We start from the raw sequence: 8,914 nt of genomic DNA, 5'->3' as shown, positions 1-8,914 counted from the left end.
AAACCCGTGCGATGCTGCGAGGTGACAAATTGCAACTTGGTACTCGTTTACGTTAGTTTATCAATCGCATCGTGTACTTATGTAAGTTTCATAATTTGTATAATATTTTACAAAAGTTTTCTATGCTAATTGTTTTTATTTATTATCAAACAACTAAATTAACATCTTTACAAAAAGGTAACTTTGAAATTATTGTTGTTATTATCTACATTATAAACTACCAATGGCTTTAGGGGCTCGTTTGTTACTAATTTACTATTCATTCGTTTATATAATAACAATAACACTCACATGATTTGAAAAAAGAAATAGTTTAGTTGGCTAATGGAGATGAATATATTTTTGAATAAGCTACAACTTATTTTATCTTTTCTCAAACCAGCAAATGACCTACAATTTGTTTGTCCTTTGATAGTTAACTATAAATAAAGCAAATGGCATACTAATGTAACTCTACAACAGTGTTTGGCCAAAAGCTTATGATAGCATATATAAAACAGTATAATTAAGCAAAAAGCCAAAACCATAGCTACTTGAATCTTTGCTAACACAATAGACCACACATTAGGGGTGCTAGCCTTTAAGGTTGATTACTTGACACTCACCACTTACAGTTTATAGAAAAATACTTTTTCCTATACCAAATGCAAGATTTAATTATGTAAAAATAAAATCCAATAAATTTGTGTGATTAAAAAAATAGCCTTTAAGGTTGATTAGTGTTAATATTCCAAGTAACCCAAGTCTCATCCATCCATATAAAGTATTTAATCTTGACTCGTATAAACAGGAAAACGATAACCAACCTAACTTCAAAAGCCAAACCATAAACCCCAAAATTCTCTACTTTTGGATGTGTTTGGAAATTGGATGCACATTTTGAAAGTATTTATGTGATTTTGCATAAGTAGAATCAGATTTTTTAGGCTGTAGCCTGTAATCATATCCAAACAGTCAAACACCCCCTTAAATAGGTTTATACAATGGATTAGCAACTTTTACCTGGAAGTAGTATTTGGCACATTCATTTGTATATCTTGGGTTTTACATTTTTTTAACGGCTGGATTTACATTTATTATTTTGAGCTTGTTCTACAAGCTTTGCCATTCTTGCACTACAAAGTCTATAAATACGTTACCTTTATACTTTTCCAAGTCACAATAACTATTTTTAGTTCAATAATTGTAAAGCATGCCCTAAAAATAATAAAAAAGAATTCAGAAATATGGTTTATGTTAAAACCTTTGATGTAAGTGGTAATAATTTTTTTTAAATAGTAAAAAAGAATCTCATTTTCTAACTTACAAAGTACAGTGTTTGACCATAAAAGTAAATGAAACATAAAAAAACAATTATAAAAAAATCCAAAGATGTGAAATAGGTAGCAAGACGTCTTAAACAACGTGGGTATAATGTTTAAATATCCAATCAAGAAGGCATTTGGTTTTGGCCGGACAAAGTCTCTTTTTGCCATCAGATCTACCTTACCTGATCCTGGGCCACAAGCATCCATTAATTTGGTAAATGAGTTTAAAAATCTCCTTAAAGATGAACCACCCTTTTAACATTGTTTGCAGATCCACGTGATAGTCGAAACTTCTAAATACATCCCTAAAAATAGAAGTAAAATAAACGGGTCAGCTTAAAAAAACTGATATAACCTCACCCATCCGTATTGTCACCAATACTCAAAACGATGTATCACTATACATCTTTGGAACATACGAGTTTGCTACATGTGGCACCAAAATGATGTCAATCAACTTGAAGTATTGGTTTTGAAAGATGGAAAGTGAAATATATAAATTATAATAGCTAAAAAGATAACTTTGCCCTAAACTGCAGCAATCAACTTGTAAAGAAAAATAAAAATAAGTGCACTAAAGGAATGCTATTTCATAAACTATAATCTGAAATCTGATAAGTAATTTGGTCGCGTAAGGTCGAACTGAATCCGGCTGATCAAAGCAAAATCTCTTTTAACATAAGTGAATTTGTGAAACGAATGAACTTCACGCATACAAAATCTCAGTTAACTAAATGGCATACCACAAATAAGTTTAGCGTTTGAGAGATGAGGCTACTTACAAAGATTCGAACTTCACACACTGTTTTTAAGCGTAAATGGGCCGAGTTTGTCTGCTGAAGTAAGAACTTCATATCACAATCACATTTATGTCAGTTAATTTGAATATAAAAAGCAACAAGCGTATAAGAACGGTGAAAGTTTCCAACATGAAGTATGATAATAGAATAAACAGATTTATCAGCTAGAGACTTAAATGAAGTAACTTTACCCATCTAAACACTCAGTATCTATATCCGGTTTAGATCGGTTCAAAGCGCTTGAAAGTTGAAACTACTATTGGCCAGTCTAGATAGGTTTTTTGCCCAGTCTTCCCAGTTTAGTGCACCTTGCTACACTCAAGGCCACTGGCCTGCACCTTTGGTGTCTTTAACTATAATGACTCTGATCCATTTACTTGTTAATGGGTCAACCGTGTTAATGGATCCATTTACGAACCAAATGAACCCTGACTGTAAATAAACAATGAAGGAACAAAATTCGTGTAAAAAAGCCAAACAGAACTTTTACCTTTTTCTATTTCTATTTCTTCTCAGGCACTTCATTCTCCTTTAAGCTTTATTTTTCACTGCCAGTTTTCTGTGCACAAAGACAAGAACAATGACACTAAAACTAACATAAAAAACTGTTCACAAAGATAAGAACAATGATACTAAAACTAACATAAGAAACAACAGGTGAACAAACCTGTTTGATACTTTGATTGCAATACAATTTAGGAAAAATCATACTACAACTAACTAATCCGAATCTGAAACTTCTAATCCACCATATAGAGGTCAGCATTTAACAAACAGATCAACAAAAACTTCACAAAATCAAGTCGTACCTGCTTAAAGCAAGAAACAAAGGTAAAAGAAATCGATTGCAAAATTTATATCTAATAAGTTAAACCTTCCTAATGGTAGGCGATGGGAGGGCTTTTTTGTTGAGGTCCTAAACCAATTAACCTCACTGACGACGAACATCTTCAGTCATCACAGCTCTACCACAACCTCAACATACTGTAATGAACATCAAGTGCTGGAAACGGGGTATTTTACCTAAAATAAACGAAATTAAAATAACCAGACCTTACCTATGTGTATGGAGAAAAACAGTGGAAAGGGGTTCGTCGGTTCCCTAGACCACAGTCTCCGGAATTACATTTGAAGACCAACCACCACCATTTATTGTAGGATCTGCTATGAACCGCCACCATGTCAACTCGCTGGATTTGTACCTCTGCTTGCAGATCTAGTAACTGGAAAGTTGATTCTGGCATCATCAACGGGTTTATTCAATTTATGCTCATGCAACGAGATCACCGGTGAAGATAGAGATGAAACGAAGTGAAATGTATTAGGGTTTTTGATTGAGAGAGAGAACGATGGAAGTGAGGGCAAGTTTGAATTTTGAAATGTCCACCAAAGGTGGAGATGCAAATGTATCTATACCATGTATAATATTTCACGTGGCATATTAAGATTAGAAGTTAATTAAAGTTTAGGGAGTTAAAGTGTAATTAAGATAGAGATTAAAGTGTAATTATTGTTAAAAAAACTAATTTATCCTATTTTTTTGTTGTACCTTACGACATTAAAAAAAAATTATATTGTGGAGGGTGAATTGTACCCAATTATCTATAATTTTGTTAAAACATAAGGGATTTAAGTGTAATAAGTTTAGGGGCTAAAAAATAAATAATGTTTAAAAGACCAAACTACCCTCATTTTAGGGGTCTTTCTATAAATAAAAGGGGGAAAAAGTTCATATTTTTTGGTATCTTAAAATACCCCTCACTCATGCATTATATTATAATATAGTATAGATGTTGAAGAGAAAAACCAATTAAACAATTTTGTCCCACATATATAAATAATTTATTTTAGCTCGTTATTTAACCCGATTAGGTACACCTTTAGCAAGAAACACTCATGTTTTCCAAACCAGTGGGTTCTTTGATGATAATTGTATTGATATAAATAGTCAAAACAAATGATGAAAAACCTTGATTAACGAAAGAAGGTTGAAAAAGGTGTTATCAACATTGGTTTAGAAGGAGTAATCAAATGAGAGGGGCACTATTTTAGTGGCTTAAACTCATACGTTAAGATTTGTTGGAATATGTACATCCCATTGATAATCAACCCCACCTCATCCTCCCTGTTTTTTCTTTGGTGCCAATTTGGTTGTAATCACTTCATCTTTGGGGGATAACGTAAATATGTATTCATGTACCTTGCATCACCCGTAGTTAATACTTATGTAGTTAGACGTGGCAAAATAAACGAATAACATAACACAATTCAGTAATTTATAATGATTTTTGTAGTTAGACAGCATCATCATACTCAGTAAATCTTTCAATAGCAAAGCTAAGGTAGAATCTGAGAATGGTAAAATGTAGACAACCTTATCTCTATCTTGTAGGAATAGAGCGACTGGTTTTTGTAATTAGACATGTTGGTTTATAGCATGAGTAATTTTATAGTTATAACTAAAGCTAATAATAAATGTATTAATTTGATAGCAATTTTCTTTCGTTATCAAAGTAATAATAATCTATAACTTTAAATGAACCAATTATGACGTGATAAAGATGTATACACATTTTACACGACTTTTGACCTATTTAATTCAACATATATGTAGTTATCTTTTATGTACAAACCATTTAACACCTTATAAAAAATACATGCTAATTCGTCTAATTTTCATGTGAAAATGTTTAGAAGTTGTAAATTAACACACAAATTTATTAGAATGCAACCCCGACCTAACAAAAATGAGGCAATGGGGATCTAAACACGAAAGCACTAAGACATAATTACAAGAAATCGAAATTACACTGCTTCTTGTAAAGAATAGACTATCTAATATTGAACCAATGAAAGCCTCTTCGTAAATTGTCTTTGCTTTTGTCTTCTTGTTAGGCCATGGGGTATGGGGCTTAGGTTGGGGCGTGGGTTGGGGGAAAACGCCCAAGGCACCACCCCGGGTGGGCTTGGGTTGGGGGCGTGGCCCTTGGGGCTTGGGTTTCAAGCCGGGCGGGGGAGCAAGGTGACATGGCGGGCTGTGTATGGCCAAAAGAAAACAGCTGTTGGCCAACGGCTATATTAAAAAAAAAAAATTCTTCCATTTTTTCACTATAAAACTCACATTTTTCTTCCATTTTTTACCACATTCAACCACATCTTCTATACATCTTTAGTTCTCCTTCTACAAAACGAAAAAATGCATCCTTACAACCGTCTTTTTGACCCGAGCAACCCGTATGGATTCCAAGAAAATAATCCTAGCCCACCACCCACTCGTCCAATAGCTCGTCCATTTTTCATACACTCTCCTATGCCCGACATGGCGGGTTATGCATCGTATATCGGGAATCGTGTGTTTACTAACTTCCCACACACCAACGATTCGATACCTACCCCGTTTTCACAATCGCCCATCGACCTTTCACCAATCTCCATCGACCTTTCACAAAACGAATCCGTTCCCGAAACTCAACCACCCAATGATGGTCCTTCCGCATCGAAACCCATCAAAAAGAGAAGTCATAAGAAAAAAAAACCGAGGAGGATAAAGTAGTTGAAACCGCCAAACAAAAACAACAAAAATGGGTCGTTGCTGAAGAAGTTGCATTGGCGAGGTCTTGGTGTGAACAATCTCAACATTCAACTTTAGGTATTCTTAACCTTTGTTTTTATTAATGGTTATTTTTTATATAAGTTTGTAATATATTAATTTTTTTATTAAAATAGGAAATTCGCAACATTGAACCGCCCTGTGGGAATCGGTTAGTAGACTATTCCATCAAGAAATGGGTAGAGAGACTTATCGTGAAAACGATAGCTTATCCTCAAAGTCGAGCGAGATAAGCACCCAACTTACAAAATTTAGTGGTTTTTAAATAAAACAAAGCAAAACCCTAAAAGTGGTGAAACCGAAGCCGACATTTTGACAAATGCAGTGGTCACATTCGAATCAAATATGAAGACCGACTTCCGTTTCATGCATTGTTGGGAGATTTGTAAGTTCCATCCAAAGTGGGCGACTATCCCCATTGGTAGTGAAACTAACTCGTTTTCCAAAAGGTCAAGGGCCTCGTCCCAAGCCCAATCTGATGCACGAGATCAAGAGTTTGAGGACCTTTTGGATGATTCGCCAAGCCCAAACCGGCCTGAGTATGGAAGAAATGCCTCAAGAAGGCGTGCTCAAAAATCTAGATCTGATACGGCATCGCCTTCAGCTGGGAGTTCTGACTCGCGTAGGGGAATATACAGCGAGCAGTTGGATGACATTTCATGCAAGTTGGATACATTCAACGTATTCCAACAACAAAGAGCCGAAATACGGAGGAGCAAAGAAGCTAGAGATGTCACACCCCAACCGATGGCGGAATCATCGGGGCATGGCACTGAGCGAACAGATTGTCCAGAAGTTTCCACAACAACTATTAATACTATTCAGTTAAATGATACGTCCTATACCGTATCCCAAATAATACAATAAATTATTACAGATAACAACTAGTCAAGTAATTCTGTTCCGACAACTCATATTTAAATAGAAATATAAATATTGTTTAATTGCTTCTAGAGACTCGATCTGCAAGATCTACAGACAACTATGCTCTAGACGCTTATTCCTAGCTCGCCTTCCTAGCAGATAAGCATCCTAATTGCCTGTCACATACGTTAAAATAAAGTCAATACATGAAATGTAAAGGTGAGCATACAAGTTTGATAATAGCATATAGAGTTCGAAATTGTTTACGCATAACCAGCACGTACACAGAGGAAACGAAGCATGTTAATTATCGACATGGATCTATCGATACCAATGACTGCGGGTTGACTGTCCGAGACAGTTCGCAATACATGATTACCACCGTAATCCATGCAAGTAATTGTCCTTAACAACCCCCGTGTGAACGGGTGCTGAGTCCAAACTATAGTTCTACGTCGTTAAGGCAGGTAGACAGCATTCCACGTGTAAACACAATCAACAAGCATTCATTTAGTCACGTAATACATGCATAATCGGTTAGCGTTTAAAGTAATTGAGTAGTGTGTTCGATTGTGTTTTAGATAAGTAACGTATGTAACACCCAAAAGTGCTAAAGCAAAAAAAACGGTTCGAGTATACTCACAGCGATTAATTGATGGATTGAAGGGAGCGCTTGAGAGTAGGGTTAGCCTGAATAGTTTGATAGCATAACGATGAGTAACGTGTTAAATGGATACAAGTGTAAGTGGGTCGAACAGCCTGGTCGATCGAACAGCAAGTTCGATCGAACGAGTTGTTCATTCGGTTGGAAGGTCCGTTCGGACAGCCTGTTTGATCGGCCGGTAGGCTCGATCGGTTGGACTGTTCGAGTGGATTGTTTCTTCCTTTGTGAAGGACGTGTTTGTGTATGATGGCTTGTCCTTTTGAAGTTTTCGTTGTAGTATTTGAGAACACTGAAGTGTTCTTACCTTTCAGGTCGATCGATCGAGCGGCTTGTTCGATCGGCCGGCTTAACCGATCGGTTAGACACTTCGATAGTGAGTCCTCAGCTGGATGTCACCTGATCAGACAGCATGTTCGATTGGGTGGCACCCTAATACGTCGAACGAGTTGAAAATCGATTAAAGGTTAAAGCATAGTATCTCATGATCCGATGAGTAATGTTATCAAGCAGCTCGTTCGATCGAACATCACCTCGCTCAATACTATACTTCATGAAATTGTCCAAGTGTGGGGCCATGTGCTAGCCGATCGGCTGGCCTGGTCGATCGGCTGACATGCCCGATCGGTTGGGCTGTTCGTTCGAACAGCCTGTTCGATCGGTCAGCATCCTGACCTGGTCGGCCTGTTTGTCTAACACTTGGCTGTTCTGATTGTTTGACGTTGTATCGAGGTATTTTGACAACGAGCTGAACCATGGAACCTTCGTTCTTACTTGTTCATCCTGCTCGGACAGGAATCACCCAAGTCCGACCGGTGAACGGTTCGGAACGGTAGTTTAACGTTTAACCCGAAGTCGGTGAATCTCGTAGATAGAATCCGAATCTTGAACCACACAACCATGAGAGTGATTAGTGAGTTGGCTCAAGCTCCGTTTCTACTGGTTTGAAAGCATTGAGTGTAAAAGAGTTGGAAGAAAGTTGGAATTCATTCTTTCAATCCTTCACATCATGTAAAAGTTTAGATCTGTGATAGATCTTAGTTTGTTTATGTGGAAATCGGCTAGACCCAATGTCACACCCCGATTTCCACGTGTCTCACCGGTGGGCCCGGTGGGGGATTACCGTGACGTAGTTGGCAACAATATAGTCAAACCACACAATTATATGAATGCACAGCGGAAGCATAAAGATAAATATATTTCAACATTGAATGTAATATCAAAGTATCACCATTGTTGAAATAAAATCCACAGGGGATCAATAATAAGATAAAAATAATTGTTCAACAGACGTAGGCATCTTAAGCTTGCGAGACTCTTTATTGATGCTAAGGAGAAATATCCAGCCAATTACGCTTTGTACCTGCATTTAGTCTTTTTGGGAAAATACGTCAGTTTACACTGGTAAATACATTCAACCGACACTTTGGTAAAATGTTTAATAAAATTGATTTGAATGCACAAGGCACAAACTCTTTATAACTTGGGATAATTTATAATTAAATCTTGTAAAGAATTACATGTTTACTATGCGTTCGGTCGCCCGGGTCGTGCCGGGTTAAAGTTTAATAGACACACCACATAGCATAAAACCATGGCGGGAAAGCCAACGGCTATACTTCTATAATTATGGACATAATGCCGGGTGTACGCCTACACCCGGATGTCAGGG

General features: G+C 36.7%; 1 long non-coding RNA gene across 1 annotated transcript; it reads right to left on the bottom strand.

Annotated features, from left to right (window-relative positions):
- Positions 1-1,335: 1,335 nt before the first annotated feature.
- On the bottom strand, positions 1,336-2,156 carry LOC110928368. Its single transcript, XR_002586322.1, has 2 exons — positions 2,090-2,156; positions 1,336-1,612 (listed from the first exon to the last, which is right to left on the bottom strand). It is a non-coding gene; the product is annotated as an uncharacterized LOC110928368 (long non-coding RNA).
- Positions 2,157-8,914: the final 6,758 nt, after the last annotated feature.

The sequence above is a fragment of the Helianthus annuus genome, chromosome 3, assembly GCF_002127325.2.
Source record: "Helianthus annuus cultivar XRQ/B chromosome 3, HanXRQr2.0-SUNRISE, whole genome shotgun sequence".
Classification (NCBI taxonomy): Eukaryota; Viridiplantae; Streptophyta; class Magnoliopsida; order Asterales; family Asteraceae; genus Helianthus; species Helianthus annuus.
The sequence above is the reverse complement of the archived record's forward strand: the minus strand, read 5'-3'. Positions and strand labels throughout refer to the sequence as shown.